At 49.5% G+C, this 19,817-nt stretch overlaps 1 long non-coding RNA gene across 3 annotated transcripts in view; it reads left to right on the plus strand.

Annotated features, from left to right (window-relative positions):
• The window catches only part of LOC110351399 (uncharacterized), a 172,977-nt gene that overhangs the window by 86,387 nt on the left and 66,773 nt on the right, over positions 1-19,817 (plus strand). The window contains exons 3-4 of one of the 3 annotated variants that reach the window (XR_011804080.1): positions 11,497-11,619; positions 12,845-13,350. This is a non-coding gene — a long non-coding RNA (uncharacterized lncRNA). The remainder of the gene's footprint in view (positions 1-11,496; positions 11,620-12,844; positions 13,351-19,817) is intronic. The other 2 variants (XR_011804079.1, XR_011804081.1) reach the window with 2 other exon arrangements.

Here is a 19,817-nt window from a genome sequence, read left to right on the forward strand (position 1 = left end):
CCTTCCCGTGGAAGCCCTGCTTTATGGAGAAGTCACTGCCGGGGGAATCTCCTTGTCCCCCAGCGGGTCTTTTGCGGGGTCTGTCGGGTGAGCCCTTTGCTCTGTGTTCCTGCAGAAGAGCTGTGTGCCTCCTGTTGGCGTGGGTCACCCTGTGGGTTGTGGACTGGTGGGAGATGCTGTGGGACCCCACTGAAGTGGGTCATCCTGTGGGTTTTGGGCTGGAGGGAGATGGTGCAGGACCCTGCTGGGCTCGGTCCTACAGGGCAGCCTGGGGACTGGTCGTGTGGCACCTGCTTCTTGCCATGCCCATGCCATTACCTGGGGGGGTCACTGCCTTTGGAACTGCTTCCATAGGTCCTTGTTCCTTTGGATGGTAGCCCAAAGGTTGGCCAAGCCTTTGGGTTTGGCCAAGCCGCTGCTGGTGCTGCTGCGAGCGGGACAGAGGGGACAGCACCAGGGGATGCCCAGCCCCGTTAGGTCTTCTTCTGGGGGATACTGACTGAGTGCAGACACACTTATAGGCACCAAGGGATGGACCTTTGGACATCCTGGGTCTGAGCAGCATGACAAAGGGTTGGAAGAACTTGACTTTCTTTTTTTATTATTCTTACGCTTCGGCTTTCACTTGCCCTCCACGCCAGAGCTGCTCTCAGGCAGCGCAGCCGCCCCTCGTTCTGCGGGATTGCGGTGCTCCTGCGAGCCATGAAACGGTCTCGAACGGTTCCCAATTATCATTCACAAATTCCTGCTCAAATTCTTTCTCCCAATTGTTTTGCTTTGTAATTATTTTCAGCTTTGTTAAGCTGGCACTTTAAATCATCAAGTAGATACATTACTCGTTTGGACTTTATTCTATTTGCACATAACAAATGTAATCAAATCAGTCTCTTGTACCTAAGCTGCTACTATATTTTTACATTCTGTCATCAGTTCCCCTTGATCTGTAAAAATGAGGCCTAATATAGAATTTCTTCTGTGTTAGATGCGATTGTTTTTGTGTCTGGATATTTTCAAGCATAATTTTAGGAATTCCAAGCACATTTTTAGTATTTGCAGCACAAGGCTCCAACATATGGCTTTCAAAATGAAATCCCCATAGAAATGCAGCTCTCTTTCTTGAGTGATATAATTAAGTTTACAATAGATCACTGCTATGTGAAAACGATAGCGCTGTTAGTAACACTGTACAGAATTTTGAGGAGTTCAATAAGTATTCCAATTTCTTACTTATGGGGAAAAACAAGGTTATGTGATCATATAACAATTGTGTGATTTTATAACAATTAAAAAAGCACCACTTTTATATTGAAAGAATATTATATAGCAGCTCTTAATTAGAGATAATGAATACCAGCAAGTTCCAGCTGTGTGGAAGAAGTTTAGTTTAGTGCCGTTATTTTTTTAGGGGTAAACAAGGTGGCTCACATAACTACAGATTTTTCTGCCTGACGTTAATCCTAGACAAAATAATGGAATTGCTGATAGTACATGTAATTAGTAAAGAATTAGGGGGATTAATGTAAGTAGTGTCAATCAATGTGGGCTTGTGGAATATGGTTCTTGTCTAATTAGATATATTTTTTTTCAGGGAGATTACAAGTTGCATTGATAAATTTAATAGTAGTGAGGTGACGAGCTTCTGTAGGGTCCTGAGTATCCTGGTCCAGCCTTGGAGCTGACCCCACTCTGGGCAGCGGGTTGGACTTGGAGGCCTCCTGAGGCCCCTTCCAGCCTGAATTAGCCCCTGATCCCGAGGAAGTATCGGCTATGAGTAACATTTTATGGAGAACCCGAATGATAGAAAACCAATTAGGCACTTCTGAAATGGATAAAAATCCTGCCGTCATCTCAAATTTTAAATGGGAATTCATCAGCGAGCAGACATGTTTCTAATGGAGTCCAGCAGTTAGTGCTGATCTATCTTTGAGGTGAGGTCAAAACACGAAGAAGAGATAAATAAATTAAAAGGCAGATCTCTGGTGCAGAATGATTTAGATTCCATTAGTAACATGGATGAAAACAAGTGACGTGTTTTAATAGGGCCCGTATAATGCTGGGCTGTATCCTGAGAGCCGATGGTTCTGAAAAAGATGTGTGAAGCTGTGGGGACCCTTGGCCAAGTAGCAAACCCTGTCCGGGAGCGTGCCAACCAAGAGAAGTGTCCTCTTTGGCTGGATAAAAGTGAGGAATATTTGAGACGAGGAGAAAGGTGCTGCTCCTGCCGACTCCGGTTGTGTCTGGTAGTTTGGGAAAGATGTTGATAAATTGGAGAGAATCGAGAAAAAGGTTTTAAGAATTATTCAGTGATTGGAAAGCACGTGGTCCCGCTGGAGGCTGCAGGAGCCTGGTTTGCATCGTCTAGCAAAGAGAGGAGGGTGGCGCTGAGACTTGAACGCGCTGGTGGAGAGACATAAAACCGGTAAAAAAGTTGACTTCAGTCCAGCAGACAAACATGTAATAAAATCCAGTAGAGAGATACTGGAGGTACGTAAATTCAGACGAGAAATAAAACACATTTTCAACAGTGAGAGCAACGAGCCACTCACAACAACACACCAAGAAACATGAACCTTTCTGTTTCACTGGAAACTTTTACATGTTTTTCTTTTCCTAAAATATCTGCGCTAGTTTTAGGAGGAATCAGTTCTGGGAAGTCTTACGGCTTGGGTTATCCAGGGGGTCAGGAGTGAAAATCACAGTGGTCTCTTCTGGTTTTGTAATCGATTAATCCAACAAGCCCTGACATGATGAGTGCTACCAGCACAGCTGCCTGCATTTTGCAGCGTAACACAAGAGGTGGTTTTGCAAAACTAGGCTGATCTAGAAGCGAATTAGGAGCTGGATTTATTTCTTACCAGCTTAGATCAGGGGTTCCAGAAGAACCAATGAACCCAGGACTGAATTTTCTGAAAACCTTGTTATTTATTAAGGTGATAGATCCAGATTCTAGATCCAGATTAATTCACTTGGCTTCATATTGATTCCTTCACCTGCCTGGAAATGAGAAAGGCAGATGCAGATGAACGGCTCGGTGGGCTGCCGTGCGCCACAGCCTCTCCTGGGAACCTCTTGTAGGGGAGATCTCCCAGCCATTTCTGCAGCATCTTAACTCCGTTTAGAAACTTTGGGGGGATAAATCAACCCAAATCCCACCAGTGTGGACATCTTAAAATCAAGTTACGTGTCTTAAATCCCTTGGGGCTTTATCTCTTGGTGATGTGCCTGGTTGCAGCAGTGTGCTGGGAGCAGTGGGGACTCCCATGGCACACCTACCCGTGAGGTTTGAGCTCTGTGCAGTGCAGATCTGCCTCCTGTCCACCCACACAGTCACCTGGAGACAGCAATGCTTTCCCCTGATTAAGGAGACACCTGAGACTATTCAGAAGATTAAGTCAGGAGAGACAAACCCCTCCTGGGATGCGTGCCTGCGGGATGCTGAGCCGATGAGTCCCCACTGGTGAGCTGATGTCCTCAGGGACCACCATGGCTTTCCCTTTCCGCCCCTAGGTGGCTGTTAGGTTGTGTTGTGATTTGGCCTGAAAGCCCAACGTGCTTTTATGCTCCTGAATAATCTGAAGTATTCATCTAGACACTTGGAAACAGTAGGGAAAAAAACAGGAGTGTGTGAGTGAATGGGATTAAGAGGTCACGGTTGTTCACAGATCCTTCTCTTAAATATAATTATTTCATTACAATACGTCCATGGTACAGAACTTCTATAAACAAGCCTTAAACTCTGTCTACTCAGACTCTTTAAAGTGCAGATCTTGGAGGGGAAAAAAGATTTGGGATGGAGAAAAAATAGCAATTAGAGTTAAACGGCAAAATGGGGAGTTAATTAGTAGTGAGCACAACTCCTTTCGTGGAAAATGTTTTTTTTTTATGTTAACTTTCGTAAGAAAACAGTTTTCCATACTTGTCAGGCCTGACAGTTAAAGTTAATGGTGTTAAAAAACAGAGTACTGAAAAATGTTCCCTTCAGTGTAAAAGATTTATTCAATAAGAATTTGCTTGAAAAATTATTTTGGCTAACAGTGCCGGCTTTTGCCTGGCGCTGGGAACAAAGATCCTTGCTGTGTTACCAGGATGAGGACAGCCCCAAATTCATGATTCCCCAATTAAGATGACATGACCTATTTTCTTGTATCGTTGACCTACTGTTGACCCCTTTTTAAAAAGAATGCCACCCTTCAAATGATTTTTTTTAATCCCCTTCTGGAAAAACACAGAGCGAGCCCTGATCTCGCTTCTGCTTGGAGCAGAGCTTGGTACATGCTGGGATGCTCGGGGACAGAAGCTGCGAGTTAAACTGCCCAGCAAGTTGGCTGAAAAAAGTGCGTTGAACATCTTTAACCTATTCCATGCTATTTTGTGAGGTCATTATTGGATGGAATTCCTTGTGCTGTATTTGCATAAGAAGTATTGACTGAGAGCAGAGCTGGCTGCCCCTGGGCACCAGGGTGGGCTCAGGCAGGAGTGGCAGCGGGGCTCTGCTCGGGGTTTGGGGGCTCAGTGGCCACATGCTGGGCCCCACCTTGTGCAGGGAGGGGATTTTCACAGCTGCCCACCCAACGTGGAGATGCGAAGCTGTCTGAACTGACAACCAAGTTGCTTCTTACCCACCTCATGACTTGCTAAAAAAAATAATAGATTGATCTGTATTATTGTAAAGCCTGACCCAAAGTGGATAGAAGTCAGGGGTAACTTTCCTCTTCCCCCTGGATGGCTTTCTCCTAAAGCTTTTGCTGGATTTTAACCTATTTATGACAGTGATAAACCATGCAATGAAGTGATATCAGTGTTCCTGGCACTGGGCTGCAGGGCCGTGCGTGTGGGTCTGGCCTCAGCCCACATTCTTCTGGAGGTAAAGCTCCAAAATTGGTCTCTTGAAATGTCTGCCTGTCACCCCCTTTACTCACCCTCCTGATTTAGTGCTGCTTTTTATAATCTGGAGAGATTGAATGCACGTTAAACGCTTTGACCTCTCCAAATCTCTGAATTCTACCTATTTGAAAATCCTTGTAAATACAGAGTTCGTATGGATTGGCAGAGCTCCACTGGCCTCCACGAAACCTGGTTGGCACCGTATGGGAATCTAACCTGGTGCTTTGAATAAATCCATGAAGGCTTGCTCCATAGAGGCAGTGATTGGAATCGGTAGTGTTAAAGAGCTGGTTTGGAGCCCACCCACGTCAGCAATTATATTTTCTTGTGCTACCATGGAGCAAGGCTTCCTTGCATATCTTTTTCAGAAGAAAGGCAAAGGCTTCCTGACATTTTTGGGCTTCCTGAGATTTTTGTGCTCCCTAGGCGCACACGAGCACAAAAGCACCCCCACTTCTGGAACTGCTGCTCCCTCCAGCTCACCCACTTGCTCCTGGAAACCTTGTTCTGTGTGCTGGGGGTTACAGAAATGACTCCTTGCTGCAGGATGGTCCTCGCTGCCTGATGTTCAAGCAGAGGATGCTGCCAAGTGCTGGCTGCTCTCTTGCCCCCGAGGCCTTTGCTCTTTTCCCACCTATGCTCCGGCTTTTGCTGGCTCCTCCAGCTGCCCGGTGCTGGGATAGCACTGGTGTGGCTGCAGGTCGCTCGCTAGGAAAGGGTGAAAACAGAAAATAGATCCTGGAGTCCTCCCTGTAGAGTATCTGGGAACGCAGCGTGCGCTTGGCTGAAAGGTTTCCCAGCGATATCTTCAATCCTTCAGTAAATCAAACCCCAAACACCACCCCTGTGACCCTGGTGCTGTCGAGGGGAAGCAATACCCCGCAGCTTCTGGATCTGGGGAGGTTAGGAATGGGCGTTTGCCTCTTCAGTGGCAGGTCTGTAAAGCAGAGTTGGAGCCTCCACCCCTCCTCCAGCAACGCCTCCTTGGAGGCATTGTGGTGCTGCTGCCGGGACGGATCCTGGGCTCTGCACCAGAGCAGCACAAGATTAGACCTGGGGAAGAATGGTGATTATGTCCCCTTCTTCACTTCTGTCCAAAAAGGGCTTTGCTAGCGTTACAACTGAGTCAGATCTCCCTGACCTGGGAGCTGCAGTTGTTTTTTCTGGAGGACGTTCAGCGTTCCTCGTGCTGTGAGCTCGGAGCTCTTAGCGCTGCGGGGACCTGCGGGGAGCACGGAGCAGTGAGATCCACGCGGGTGGAGGCGTTGCATTGCCGTTCTGACACATGCAATGTGAATGGTAGGAGATCATCAGATGGATCCTCAGACAGAGGATTGAGGCAAGAAGGTTCACAGCGTGGTTCCTCAATGGCTCCTAAGCCCACCTTTAGATCCTGTACGAGCGAAACCCGATTTGTGCTGGCACTGAATCTTGCGCCTTTGGGTTGCTTCTGGTGCAGGGAGCCTGAATGCCCAGAGATGGAGTCAGAGCCTCGCTGTGTGCTCCTATAACTCACAGCCAGGCACCAGATGATCGTTTGCTGCAAACTACTTTGCGCGTGGATGTTTTTGCTGGGATGAAGCCTTGCTAGCAAGATTGATTTCAAGTTACCCTCCTACTTCTCCTCGGTGCCAGTAGCCCTTAGGACAAATAAAACAAACCCCGAAATGAACTAACTTCCTTGCCCATGCAGAGCTTTCAATTTGGTTCAATTTATGATTATGGATTTTGACTGATTATTATTGTGCCTGACTGGGTACGGAGCCATCTGCCTTGGATTGGGTTTCCACGGGCTGCCTCCTCAGACAGACTTCAGATGGCCGTGCTGGCAGGAGAAGACCAGGTTCTCAGTTACATGCTAGCACCAAATGGATTTTTAAATGGAAGGAAATTTTATTGTTATCTATTTGGAAGCAACACTGCAGTGCCCTGTGTGGGAAGGAAGAAGGTGCCCAACATGTTTATCTTTATTATTATTATAACCTCCCATTTTCTGCTGAAAGTAGAGGTGGCCTCTGAGGAGTCCGAACTGCAGGGAATTCGGCTTTTTTTCCCTCTCTCCTAGAAATATGTTTGCTTTTAATGACATTTTCATCTATAAAAGTTAAAAATAACATGCCTCATTAAGTTCAAAGCACTCTGGGACCCAGTTTGCACGTTTTGGCTGAAAAGTTGAAATTTCCCCCGGAGAGGATCACATTTTCTGTTGGGTTCGGTGTTTTGTCTGCCTGCCTGCCACAATTCTGCATGGCCGTGGAAAAGGCAGGGGAGCTGTGGAGCACCTTTCCCAAACCTTGGGCGTTACAGGAGCTGGAGCTGGAGTTTCATTCCCAAGTGGAGAGGAGTTGTTTCTGTCTGCTCTGCTTGCCAGGAGGAGGGTGAGCGATGCCAGCGTGGCCGATAGGAGCACTCGTGCCAGTCACACCAGTCCATACCTGGGCTGTGTCCAAGCCTTTGGTTTCATCAGGAGATGCTTGTACCTGCAGTCTAACAGACGCCGCATTGCAAACGTCAGCAAGAAAGCCTTTTCTTCTTGTTTTGATTTGGGAAGGGAGGGAATGGCTAAAAATACAGCTTTATCAAACGCCTGTGGCACTTCCCTGCACAAAGCTGCCATTTGGTCCTCGGTACAGGCAAGAAGTGTCATTTCCTCTCTATATGATCTCATCCAGATTGCTCCTAGAACTATATCTGAATAGGAAAAGAGACACTGTGCAGCCCAGCGTGCTATGGCTTAGTGAAAGGCGTTGCTTAATAAATGGTGTCAGCTGTGCAGGTGCAGGGAAGCCAGGACAGTGGCAAGCGGCACCAGGGCGCCTGAGCTGCGGGCTGAGCGGGGGGCTGGGGGCTCGGAGAAGGGGTGATGGATGGAGCCTGCGAGGCTCCTGCCGAGAGCAGGAATGGATGAGCTGGTGGCCTGCAGAAAGGGCTCGGGCTGCGGGGCTCAGTGCGCTGGAGGCGAGGTTTTGTGTTGGCACTGGGTGAGCAGGTCGGCAGCAAGAACCACACCGCCCTGCTGCTGCCTCCTGCCTCGGGAAGGGCTGAAAGCTTACCAAAAGCAGTGACAGCCGAATGGGAAAGCTTGTGCTATGCTGGTAACGAGTTCTGCTGTGGCATTGTGTGCGTGGTGTTTCCAAGCAGGAGGTGAAAGCCGCTGTGCTTAATGCTGTGTGTGCAGGTAGCAGGAGACATCATCCATCCTGCGAAGTTCACAGTCTAAGTGCAGCTTACATCCTTCAGTGCTCAATAATAGCTTTAGATTCATTGCAGCCAGCGATACGCTTGGGACCCGAGCTGGTGGCACAACAACACTCTAGAAATTGATGTATTTTGTGCTGGGGCACTGCCGGAGCTAGCGCATCCTTAGTAGGACCACGGTGCCTGGCCACGTCGATGCAGCTCCTCCAGATAAAGGCTTCTGCTTTTATCCAGCTAGCAAGGGGCTTGGGCAGAGGGCATGCAGTCTGCTGGCAGTGCCTGCAGGACGTGGAGCCAGGACAAGCCCCTGCTGGGTGCCTTCATCTCATCCTGAGCGGCACTGCGGAGCCCCAGCTGGCTGCCACGCAGGTGCAGAGGCGTGCACGTGCCTGTGCTGTGCAGCAGGCTGCTGCCAGGAGCTGTTCCTTCGCTGTGATTTGCAGGGAATGTATTTGCAAGATCTGCAGCGAGACAGTGGGAGCTGCAACAGGCAGGACGTAGTGTGCATATGCATTAGTAGTGCCCATGCGCTTTGTTTTGAATGCTCTTGTGCGGTTCGCTCCCGTGGCCTTTGAAAATGGATCACAAAAAAAAGGGGATAGAAAGAATCTCACTGGAGGGCTGCTCCAAGCAGATGGTACCAGGGAACCACACCTGCGGTTCTGGGGCCTGAAGATGTCCTCTAGGTGTGTTTTATTCCCGTGTGATACTGGCTTTTTTTTTTTTTTTTGGTGACTTTAACCAAAACCCTTTGCTAATGCTGGAAAATGTCACGCCCACATCCAGAGAAGGGCTGTGCTGAGCTGACCACATCAGTTTAAATCCCCACCAGTTTCCATCAGGAAGCTTTGTCGCACACACCTGGGCTCAGCCCACTGCAGACCAGGTGCTCCCACGTTACCGAGAAGCAGTCGTGTCCATTTCCCAGTCTCCTTGTGACTTTTTGAAGACCCTCAGACACAGCCCAGCACGTCACCCGTCTGCTGGACAGCAGGAAAAAGCTGTGCAGATGCTGCGCCAGGGGATGTTCAGGCTGGATATTAGGAAAAATGTCTTTACCTTTTGGGTGGCCAGACACTGGAACAGGCTTCCTAGCAAGATGTTGGTGTTCAGGAGATGTTTGGATGACGCCCTCAATAATGTGCTTAACTTTTATTAACTATTAACTTTCATTAATTAACTATTAACTTTCATTAATGCTATTAATTAACTTCTGGTTAGCCCTGACGTGGTCTGGCGGTGGGACTCGATGATCTCTGCAGGCCTCTTCCACCTGAGCTCTTCTGCTCTGTTCGCCGGTGAACTCAGCCCTTCCCAGTGCAACAACCGAATGAGTTTTTAGGAAGCTGTCTGAAGTCAAATATTAATCACAATGAGGTTATTTTGCTATTGGTGTGATCTCTGAAATATCCTTCCAGGATTTTCTCTGCTTTCAGCGTTTCTTGCTACATTTTTTTCCTGCCGCATGGTGAACTCGAGTCTTTCTCAGCACTGCCCTGGAGCAGTGAGGTGTCTACATGCCGAGCTGATGTGGGCTGCACGCGGTGACTAGACAGAGAAATGCCAAATAAACAGCCGGGGAGGCTTGTGAGGGACATCTGCCAGGTGGCAGGTGGCTGCTGGTGGCGTTGTGTGACACCTCCACTGGTGTAACTGGGCACTTGTTGGCCCGGCGAGCCCCGCAGCCCTTTCCCCTTTTTCTGGAAGGCTGTGCTTGGGTTTGCAGTGTTTTTGCAGCTGACCTAGCTGCAATACCATCAGGTTAAGGGAAAAGAAAAGTTGTGTTTGTTGGTTTATGGTTTCCAGGTCCTCCATCTTCTGGAGCAGGGAAGGGAGAGGGGATTGTGACCGGAGCAATCCATCACGCTGCGGCTTGGGCACCGTCATCGCCGGGTGGCAGTGAGCTATGGACGGGGCTTTCATATTTTTCTACTCTCTTGTGCAGGAGCAGAGACAGATCTTCCTTGCTATAAACTGTCGTCGTTCCGTGGGAGCTGATGGTCTGTCAGCCTCTCTGTGTTGTCTCTGGGTGCCATGAGTAATGGTGCGGCAGCAGGAGGTGCACAGCAAGGTCCAGAGTCATCCTCACCGCTGGATACCTATGAGCAGGAGGCTGAGCTGAAGTCACTGAGGTTCCTCTTGTGAGTTCATGGTTGAGCTGTGGAGAAAAGCACATTGAGCTGTACAAAGCCACAGCTGTTCCCCAAGAAGCGGGGTCCTTCCCTGCCTGCTCCGCGTGGCATCGGGTGACTGCCCCGGCCTGCTGCCAGGTGGCAGGAGCCGAGGAAGGAAACCCTCAGGCTGCTTCCTCCCAACCTGCTCAGACGTTCCCACTGCTGCACAACTCTTTAAATCAAATACTTGCTGCATGTTTGGCCTATGATTCACGTTACCTTCATGGTCAGCTGAGCTCCGACAGGTGCTGGTCAGCCATGCAGAAGGGCTTCTCGTGGTCCTCTTAATTTTGGTGGGTTTGGTTGTTGTGTTGGATGGGGATGTGAAGAGAGCTGAGGTTGGAGGCTGTATGAATGGATGTACCCATCGGCGTCAGGGAGAGGAGCTGCTGGAGCCTCCAGAAACACCACGTGGATGTGGGGCAGCCAGCCTCCTGCTGCCAGGGAAGAGGTTGATGAGTTACATCAGGCTTCATCGACAGCCATGCAGTGCTTCGGGAGGATTTTTACCCCATTCAGGGTGAATATTGCACAGTCGTTCAGTTTGCAAGTAGAGAAAATTAGAGGAGGAGAAATTAGAGGAGGAGAAAATCATGTTCGTGGTGCTGAGGGTTGAACAGGAGATCTGATTGTTCAGCTGGGTCTCGTTCCTCACCTGTCTCTAAATGTAGGTGGTTCGAGCTTTCCCCTGTTGGGCCTGTCTCTGCTGCAGTGTGGTGGCATCTGCTCAAACGCCACCCTCCTCAGCCATCCCACAATTCAAGATCGCTGATGCCTGCTGCTAAAATACAAGCTGCCTCCTTCCCTCTAATCATCTTCGCCCCCTGAAGCTGCCCGTACCTCCAGCTTTCATCCAAACCCAGACAAAACCTTCTACAAGGTCTTTAAGCAGCCTTGGGAATGTTCCTCCAGGTGATTTTCATTTCCACTTGCCTCTGCTCTTCTCCAATCTAACCAGGAGCTGAAGTTTCAAAATACCTTGAGGAAAAGCTATTTTTGTGGTTTTTCTACATGCTGCGGAGAAAGAAGTATGGAATGTTTCTTGAGGGCCTGGCTTTTGGGGGATTTTGTCTCATTTTCTAGATCTTGCAGCTTTAGATAAATTATCGAAATGTAGATGCTGAACTGAATCAGAGACAGTTTTGAAGTTTCCCGTCACTAATAATACACTTGGGCAACAAGCTTGGGATTGCTATTTATTTATTTATTTTTGTTTTTGAAGCCTGTTTCTGGGTTACAGGTTTCTGGAACACCACGGGGTGGTCACGGCTCGAGGTGGCGGTGAGCACGGGGTGAGCAAGCAGCCTCAGCTCCGGCTGCAAGCAGCTGCCCCTCGAAGCCAGGGGACAGATGTCATTCAGAGGTGAGCTCAAGTCAGTCCCGGGCACATTCAAAGCTCCTAACCACAGCTAAGCCAGCTGTAACATTCGTGCCAAAACTTTTTTCTTTGATTTAAAACAAATTTTAAAAAAATAATAATGAAATACAAATTTCTCTGGAATGTGTCTGCTGTTTTCTGAAGCCGTCCATGCTGTATCAGTAACTCGAAGCCGGGCCATCATGGCTGAACAAAACTATTTACATTTGAAAGCTTTTCAGCTGAAAATGTGTGTGTTTTGGAATTGAAAATCCCTTTTTATGGCTTTCATTTTTATGGGAACACTGGAAAATTTCTGCTTTGGGAAGGACTATTCTGACTGGTAAGCGTTTTATTCTCAGAAGCCAGGTAGTATTTTCTCAAACAGACATTTCTACATTTTTTTTCCTCTTTTTTTTTTTGCTGCTCAGACCTTTTCCCACAACTTGCCTAACTCCCCTTGCAAACCAACACTGAGCAACGAGGCTTTGTGCTGCAGGCCTTGGCACCTGGCTCCCTGTCCTGGGCCTGCTCAGCTCATCCTGGATGGCACTCGGGACTGATTGCCGCCACAAAAATGCGAGTATTACAGGGGAAGCTATTTGAAAGGTTATTTTTCAGGCCTGAGATACACGCCAGCACTTCATCCACCTGAGCCTAGCCTCAGCTGAGTGATAAGGTGCTGTGGGCAGGGCAAGCCCCAGTGATTTTAATCTAAGCGGGCACGAAAAGATGAGAAGCCAAATGCCGAGTGGGTTTAATCATCTGACAAGTGCAATGAATAACCTTAAAGGTTTTCTACTCAGTCCCAGGGAGGAATTTCTGCATAGAAATAAGGTGATCAGCCGTGGGCATGTATTCGCTGGCTGCCACGGCTGTGATGTGAGCAGGCAGTGAGGAAGTTCTGGCCATGTGTGAAGCTGCGAGGGGTGACAGATGATGAGTTGTTAAAGAGCTGCACAACTCGTCAGGCAAGGGAAGGTGCTTCCAGCATGAAGTGTGACGTCCCTGTCCCTGGAGTGGGCTGGGGACACGACTGCTCTCCAGGAATTGTGCGATTTCACGTGGTGGTGTTGCCGCATCCACGCATCCACAGCCTGCCTTGCTCTCAACAAGCCAGGAGGGTCTCCCTGCTGCCCTCTGCTCCTCTCCCTTGGCACCTGCTGCCTAGGAGTTTTTTTTTTTTTTTTTTTTAATAAAGTTTTCTTTTTATTTATTTATTTATTTTCAGAAATGTGAGCTGGCCACCTGTGCAGAGAAGGAAAGGCTCAAGGTGAGGAGGCAGAACCAGACTGCGCCCTGGTGCGGGGCGTTGGGGTCCTGGATCCGTTGCATTTCCCACACAGCTGAACTTCCAACGCAGAGCAGGGGGCGAGCTCAATTCCCAGGTGACTTCAGCAGTGTCACACAGCCTCATCTCCCAGCCCGAGCTGGACAGTGAGAGGCTTCCAGTTGTGCTGGAGGGGGGACTGGGATGGGACACATCCTTGCAGCAGGAGGGCTCGTTTTCAGGAGGCTGGTGCAGGGAGGAGGGCTTGGGCATGGGGTTTGATGGGTGACGGTTCCTGCCTCCGCTCTCTTTTCACTGGGTTTAAGCTGTGTGCACTGGGTCTGATGCAAGTGTGAAGGTGCGGCTTCAAATTTCTACCAAAGGTGTTGTTTTGATGCCGTTGACACAGCGGATCCTGCTCGCCTTGGATGCCAAGGCAATTTGGAAGTGGCTCCAGAGAAGGAGAGGTGAGCTTGTACGAGCTGGCTGCCAGCAAGGGGAGAACAGGCTCCAAGGCTGTGTTAAGCTTCTAGGGTCACAAATGATGCCAAATGCAGCAAGAAAATAGTATGTGATTAGCTGATGAGGTGGCATGGCTATTGCCTTGCGTTTGAATGCTCGATGTTTTAAGCTTAATGATGGTATTCCAATATACACTTTCTGTGAAGGAAATATATTATTTGTGTATGCACCTCACAGCTTAAAATTTAGTGTGAGAAAGGTATTTCTTCTCTCCACCTCTGGATGGGTAGCTGTTTAATAATAATAGTTAGCATTAAAAGTTCATAACATTTTATCTTTAATAGCAAGACATTTACCTTTTACCTGGAACACACTGCTAAAATTGCACATTTCATACCCGAGTGCCATGCTGATGATGTTAGAAAATGCTGGCCTGGCTTGAACCAAATTATACACTTCTCCTCAAGCCTTTAGCTAGTTTCCTCTCCATCAGGGGTGGCAAAAAGTAACATAAGCACAGGAGAAAGAGAAGAAAGAACAGATGCAGACTTCAGAGGCAACATACAGTACGTAAGTTTGTGTGAAATACTGGTATTCAAGCTACAGCAGTTTAATGGATGTTAATTCGGTTTCTGTATTAACCCAGTAACTTGTTAGTGTTAATCAAATCTGTCTCATGTTGAGCTTCTACAGGTGTGGATGTGAGGAGGTGGTGGTGTGGGGACGAGGAGCTCTGGGTGAGGGTGATCATCCTGGCACAGCGCTGCTCGGCAAGCACCCGCACCTCAGCCTGGCGGTGCTCAGCATTTGGCAGACAATGCGAGGAAAGCTTGACCAGCGTGGTTTGTTGGAGCAGGAACTGCAGAAAATCTGGGCCACAAAAAGTTGAAGCCTCATGCTGATTCTTGATGGTGTGCGGGGATTTCCTGGTGGGGCGTTTCAGAGGGTTGTGTGAGCTGCCTCTGTGAAAGACCTTCACACAGCAGCATTGATACTCTAAATCAATCCTCTAAATCCTGAGGAGGATGAAAAAATCTGAACTCTGATGGTGCCCTGGAGGCTGGGCTTGCATCCCCTGCCCTGGGGACCATGTCCCTATCCAGAGCCGGGGAAAGGAAGACTTCCAGCGCGAGGCAGGCTCTGCCACCATGCAGTGGGATAGAAGGGTGGAAATGGCTTTATTTAAAAGATAAAGCACCTTGTCTAAATCCTAAAAAAATGGTTAAGTATGCTGCCAAATCTGTGCTGGCCATATTGAGCCTGGAAACCTGGCTGCAGCCATCCTGAACTGAGTTCCTCGAATGCCTCCCCTCGATGGCTGGGCTCGAGCATCCCCGTAAGGAGCCTGCGGGGCCGTGGATGCGCTGGGCTCTCCCTCCTCTTCACCCCCTCCCTGAGAACCAGCCGTCACTGCCTCTACGTGACAGGAGGAAAGTATGTTTTAAAGAGTAATATTAATAATAATAGCAACATTAAAGTGTGCGGAAGGATTACAAAAGTAATTCTGAGATCTCGCTCGCTAATGCAGGCTATTAACAAAAGATAATCACCTTTAAGTCAGTCACCTTTAGCCCTGGAGTAAAATGGAGGCGCAATTATTCAATTCAGTACAAAAGGCATTTAAATAGAGATGGATGAACCTCTGGCTCTCACGTCTTGCTTGGGAAGCCAGCCAGGGCCAGGTTCTGAGGGAGGAAAACGTGATGTGAAAAGGGCAGCAATAAGGGAAAAACTCCCGGTGTTCTCTCCCTTTTTGCACCACACCCCAGGTCATTCACCCTTTGGAGTGTGAAAAAGGGAAAGGGAGAAAAAAAACAGGAAAAACACATTGGAAAGCAGCTCTTCGTGTAGCTTTTATGAGTAGCATTCGGAGGCTCTTATGCTCCGGGCTGCCCTAAGAAGGGCAGCCCCGAGTCAGAGCGTTTTTGCTGTCGCTCCGTGCCCTCGTGTTGGTGCCTGGGGAGCAGCCTGGGCATGGCCCCGGGGTTTATTTATGTGCCTGGGAAACCTTTCTCTGCTGAAAACTGAAGTCTCTTTTTTTGCTGCAAGTGCTTTGTAATCCCTTCCCTTGTGCTCGGAGCCCGCGCTCTCCCCTGAAAGCGGCCCTTGGTTGCTGGAGCACAGGGCTTATTTTTGTAGGGTTGCTTCTGAGTGCTGCCTTGCTGGTTTTGTTGTTTAGAAGGGTCATTGGCGTATTAGATTGGGAAGGAGGAGAGCAGGGACTCTGGAAGCTTGTGTGAGATTGCAGAAGTGCCTTTGAAAGCCTTTTGAGCTGCACAGATGAGCAGTCGGGGCTTTTGGAAATGCCACACTGACTGACCAGCTCAGCTGCATTCAGCATCCTCCTAAAACACCCAGTGCTTTTCTCCCCCCTGAAGCACTGGAGCCAAAGCATCCAAACACCATTGCCCTTGCCTCATCCCTGTGAGCGTCGTCGTTGCTGGCAGCAGGGAGCCAGGACACAGCAGCTCCACAAGCCTCGTGGAGCATGGTTTGGGACGTCCGTGAGAGATCAGCAGGTATGAGGAATTACAAACAGGAACAAGTTTTTGGAAACAAAACTGAGAGTTGTCGAGAGAGGCGTCGTTAGTGGCTGCTAATCCACCGGGTGGGGAGAGGAGAAGCCCCAGTCCAGCCCAGTGCAGAGTGGAATAAATTCCCTGTCTCTGTTTTACGTCCTGTCTGTGCAAGCGAGGGGCCTCGTGCGCGCCTTCCTGCTCCGCTCCCGTGTGGCTCCGTCTGGATGGCTGCCTGCTTTGGCTCTATAAACAACATGGTAGGAGCTCGGGGTGTGATTATCCTCAGAGATATAACCGCAGCGTTCACTCCACTTGCTCGTTTTCCACTGCACAGCTCATGCGCAGGCTTCCACGCTGGTGGCTTGCCTGGATATAACCCGCATGGTTGGGCAGCCCCAAATCTTGGTTTGTAGGGTGCCGCTTCAGGGGTCAGCCCGCTGTGTCCCAGGGCTCATGTGGGAGCAGCATCCTTAAAGGAAGACCTTTAAGGCTGTGGGAGGGCCCATGAACACCCACCAAGGGACTCGTCGTGTCACAAGGGGGGCTGTCACAAACAAGACCTCACCCTGCAGCGGGGAGTGAGGAGCAGGGGGAGGCAGCGAGCTGCGAGCATCTCCCTCACCTCCGAGGGCAGTGCTGCCTCTGGGTTTCCTCCGGGTGTTTGGAGGCCTCTGGGTGAGACCGGAGGCTAGCGAGGGGTAAGGCTGCAGGCAGAGGGAGGCTGGGCTCTGTCTGCCTGCTGCATGGCTCCGTAAATCAGGGCGGGCTGTGCTGCCGCCGGGATTCCTGCGTCGTCTGGAAATTCTCCGTGCGTCCATCAGCACCTGCACCGTCGGGGAGGCTGAACCTCGGGCTCCGAGCGGAGAGGTAAACATTTCGGACCCCAACCCAGGATGACAATAACCAGAGCAGAAACCTTTCCGTCCCGTTGCAGGTCAAACCTGGTTTAGGCATTTCAACCCAGAATTTCTCTCCGGGGTTAATTGGAGAGAGCTGCCTGCTCGTGGCCCTTCGCTTAGCCCCATAAAACCCTGCTCACGCACTCCGTCTCTGTCCACCCCCTCCTTCAGATTCACATTCGAGACCCTGGTGGAGAACATCTTGAAAAGGTAGACAAATTAGCCTTGTAAAAGCCAGACTAAATTGACAGTGTGTTTATTGCAGTGCTGCGGTGTTAACCCCTGCTGAGCTGTGCTGGGACAAGCTTCGTGCTCCAGCGATGCGTTGTGGTGGTGGTGGAGCAGATGGCACTGGTTTGTGCTGGGCATCGTGCTGGGGAGCCCTGCAGGTCCCTGGGGGTGGAGGAGCTGAACCAGTGCCTGGACGGCTGGTGTCAGCCTTCCTGCTGGGGGAACACCAAGGGCTGGAGGTCTGGGCAGAGCCTCGAGGCTGCCTAGGGGCTGTTTGGGTACCACATCCCCGTTGAGACCAGTACGGGTTTGGGGAAGGAAGAAAGGTGAAACAGCTGAAAATCAACTCCTTGTGCTTTGTTCATCTGAAGCCCTGAGTAATTTGTGACTTCTGTTTCAGTTTCTGTCTGCTAAAGCAGCCCTTTTCCCATAGAAACTACTCACAGGTTCTTCATCAGCTCAGACAGGCACAACTTCCCTTGTCAGATCCCCCTTTGGCTCAAACCTGATGCTGGGAATGGAGGAAGGAGGCTTCTCCCCTGCTTCTCAGCAGCACACGGAGAGGAGAGCGACCCTGGGGAGCTGAGCCTGGCCCTGCTCCACACCCACCCGCCCATGCAAGCACTGGGTGGGCATTCCCTGCCTCTCTGGGGCAGGTTTGTCCTTCAAGTTTCATTTGGTTTGTGGTGGATGAGCCAAAGGAGCTGCAGACTGAACGGGAGCCTAGGAGGAGTTTAGCTCTTCTGCATTCAGCTGAGCCGAATGAGATAAGCACATCCTGCGTCGTTCACGTTTTAGTGGAGGAAAAAGTGTTTTCCCCTTCCAAACACCCTGGAGGAGTTGGGGCAGTGTCTGCCCTGTGCAAGGTGCAGATGGGTTGGTGTTAGCAAGTCCTGGCCGCTGCCTGCCCCTCCTGGTCTGGGAGTCTGGACTGTTTGTAAAACTGCTCAGGGCTGGCTCACAGCATTCATTCTTTCCCACGACAGATTGAGCATCACCAACTGCTGGTGACCAAAACACCATGAATCAAGGCCTCAGCTCAAGAGGCAGCTTAGAGGAAAAAGTTAAAAAAAAATATTAACGCTGAACTTTTTGTTCTGCTTTTGTTAGCCGTACAATGCTTGTTTTCAAGCCTTCCTCTGCAACCACAACATTTAAAAGAGCATTTAAAAAAAATCAGAGCTGAGATACTCTTAAAATCACATGTTTCCAGACACCGGGGACTCGAGAGTAGAGCTGCAGATATAATCCTGAGATTTGGCAGTGCTCTTTGTATCATATTAAGTGATGGTCTACAGCACTCGTTAATTACTGCGGGCTGAAAAACAATTCTGCCTCCCGACAGAGGTCTTCTGCTCATTCTCAGCATAGAAGTTTTTCCAGTTCTCGTGGGTCAGAGGGAAATATCACTTTCTAAAAGGCGTAGGTACAAAATTATGCAGTGAGGTAACCTTCTGAGTTGGGATTTAACAGTGTTCTTATACTTCAACAGAATAAAGCAGCATCGATTTTATTCAAAGAGAGAAATTTGAGCATATTGGACTGAAATGATCTCCCTTCAAAGCTATTTCTGAATAATCGTGCAGGTAATTTTGTATTTCTAAGCTCCCGTGTCTAATCCAAAGCCTCTTGAAGGCCAGCAGAGGAGGGTGGGCTGCCGCTTGGAGCAGGCGGCAGGGGCAGCGATCTGGGCTTTACGGACAGACACATCCAGGATGGATCAGCCCTTCCCCTGCCAAACCCGGGCTTTGTGCAGGTGCCCGGGAGGTGTGGCGTTCCCTGGCAGCTCTCCACACGCAGAAAGGTAAAGCTGGGCTCTGCTCCTTCCCCAGCCAGCTCCCAGCCTCCAAACCCTGTGTGTTTTATGAGCATCCTCCACCTGCTCCTGGCCTGGCTCCGCATTTCCAGGGATCTGCACTTGCCAACCTTCATAGCCGAGCATCGGTCCCTGCCCGTAGTTTGTTGCCTTGTGCTTTTAGGCAGCACCTGGGGGAGCAACAAGCTCAAAGCAAAGGCAAGAAGCATTTTGGTCCCTGGGCTGATGCACTGGGGGAGCGTCAGAGGCCACCTCTGCTCCCCTGGATCATCCCTGGAGCTTTTATCGCTGGAGAAGCAGCAGCGGCAGCTCAGTGCAGTGCTGGGGTTGCACATGGGGTGAGCCCCTTTGAAAAAGCTGCAGAAAAAAGGCTGCTTTTCTCAAACGGGGCTGGGGCGAGAGCTGGGGACCTGTCCCCGTTCATCGTTCCTCCCCTTGTGCCCCGGCAGCGGGCGGGTTCGGGGCTTTGTCTCTGAGCGCTGAGCTCCAGCAAGCTGCCGCACAAACACCAACATCAAAGCGCTGGCTGTGTGCTTTCTGAAGCAGCTTTCTAGGTTTTACTGGGCTATAAAATACGGCGACGAGGATATAAAAACAAAGCTGTGATGGACTTAGCAGAGAGCCAAAGCAAGCGGGGAGAGAAATGATGAAAATGAGAAAAAGGGTTATGAGCAAGGAATGATGTATCAGCTCCGTGTCAGGAGGAACAGATTTTGGAATAGCTGTGAAGAGCATAAAACTGGTTTAGTCGTTAAGGGAAAAAAAAAAAAAAGAAAAAAAAAAGGAAAGGAGAAAAAAGCCTGATAAAAATGAATAAAGGAGGGAACTTCAAAGCATAAATTTCCTGACTGCATGACACTGATGTTTTGAACAGTTGTTCTGTGTGAGATAGCAGCAGTGATTTTAATGAACTTTAAAGAGCAGTATAAATAGGAACAAACAATGAAAGGCGATCGCATTAGCACACAGCTAGGCAGTGAGCTAATTGCCTGAACAGGATTTAAATG

Source organism: Anas platyrhynchos, chromosome 19, assembly GCF_047663525.1.
Source record: "Anas platyrhynchos isolate ZD024472 breed Pekin duck chromosome 19, IASCAAS_PekinDuck_T2T, whole genome shotgun sequence".
Taxonomy (NCBI): domain Eukaryota; kingdom Metazoa; phylum Chordata; class Aves; order Anseriformes; family Anatidae; genus Anas; species Anas platyrhynchos.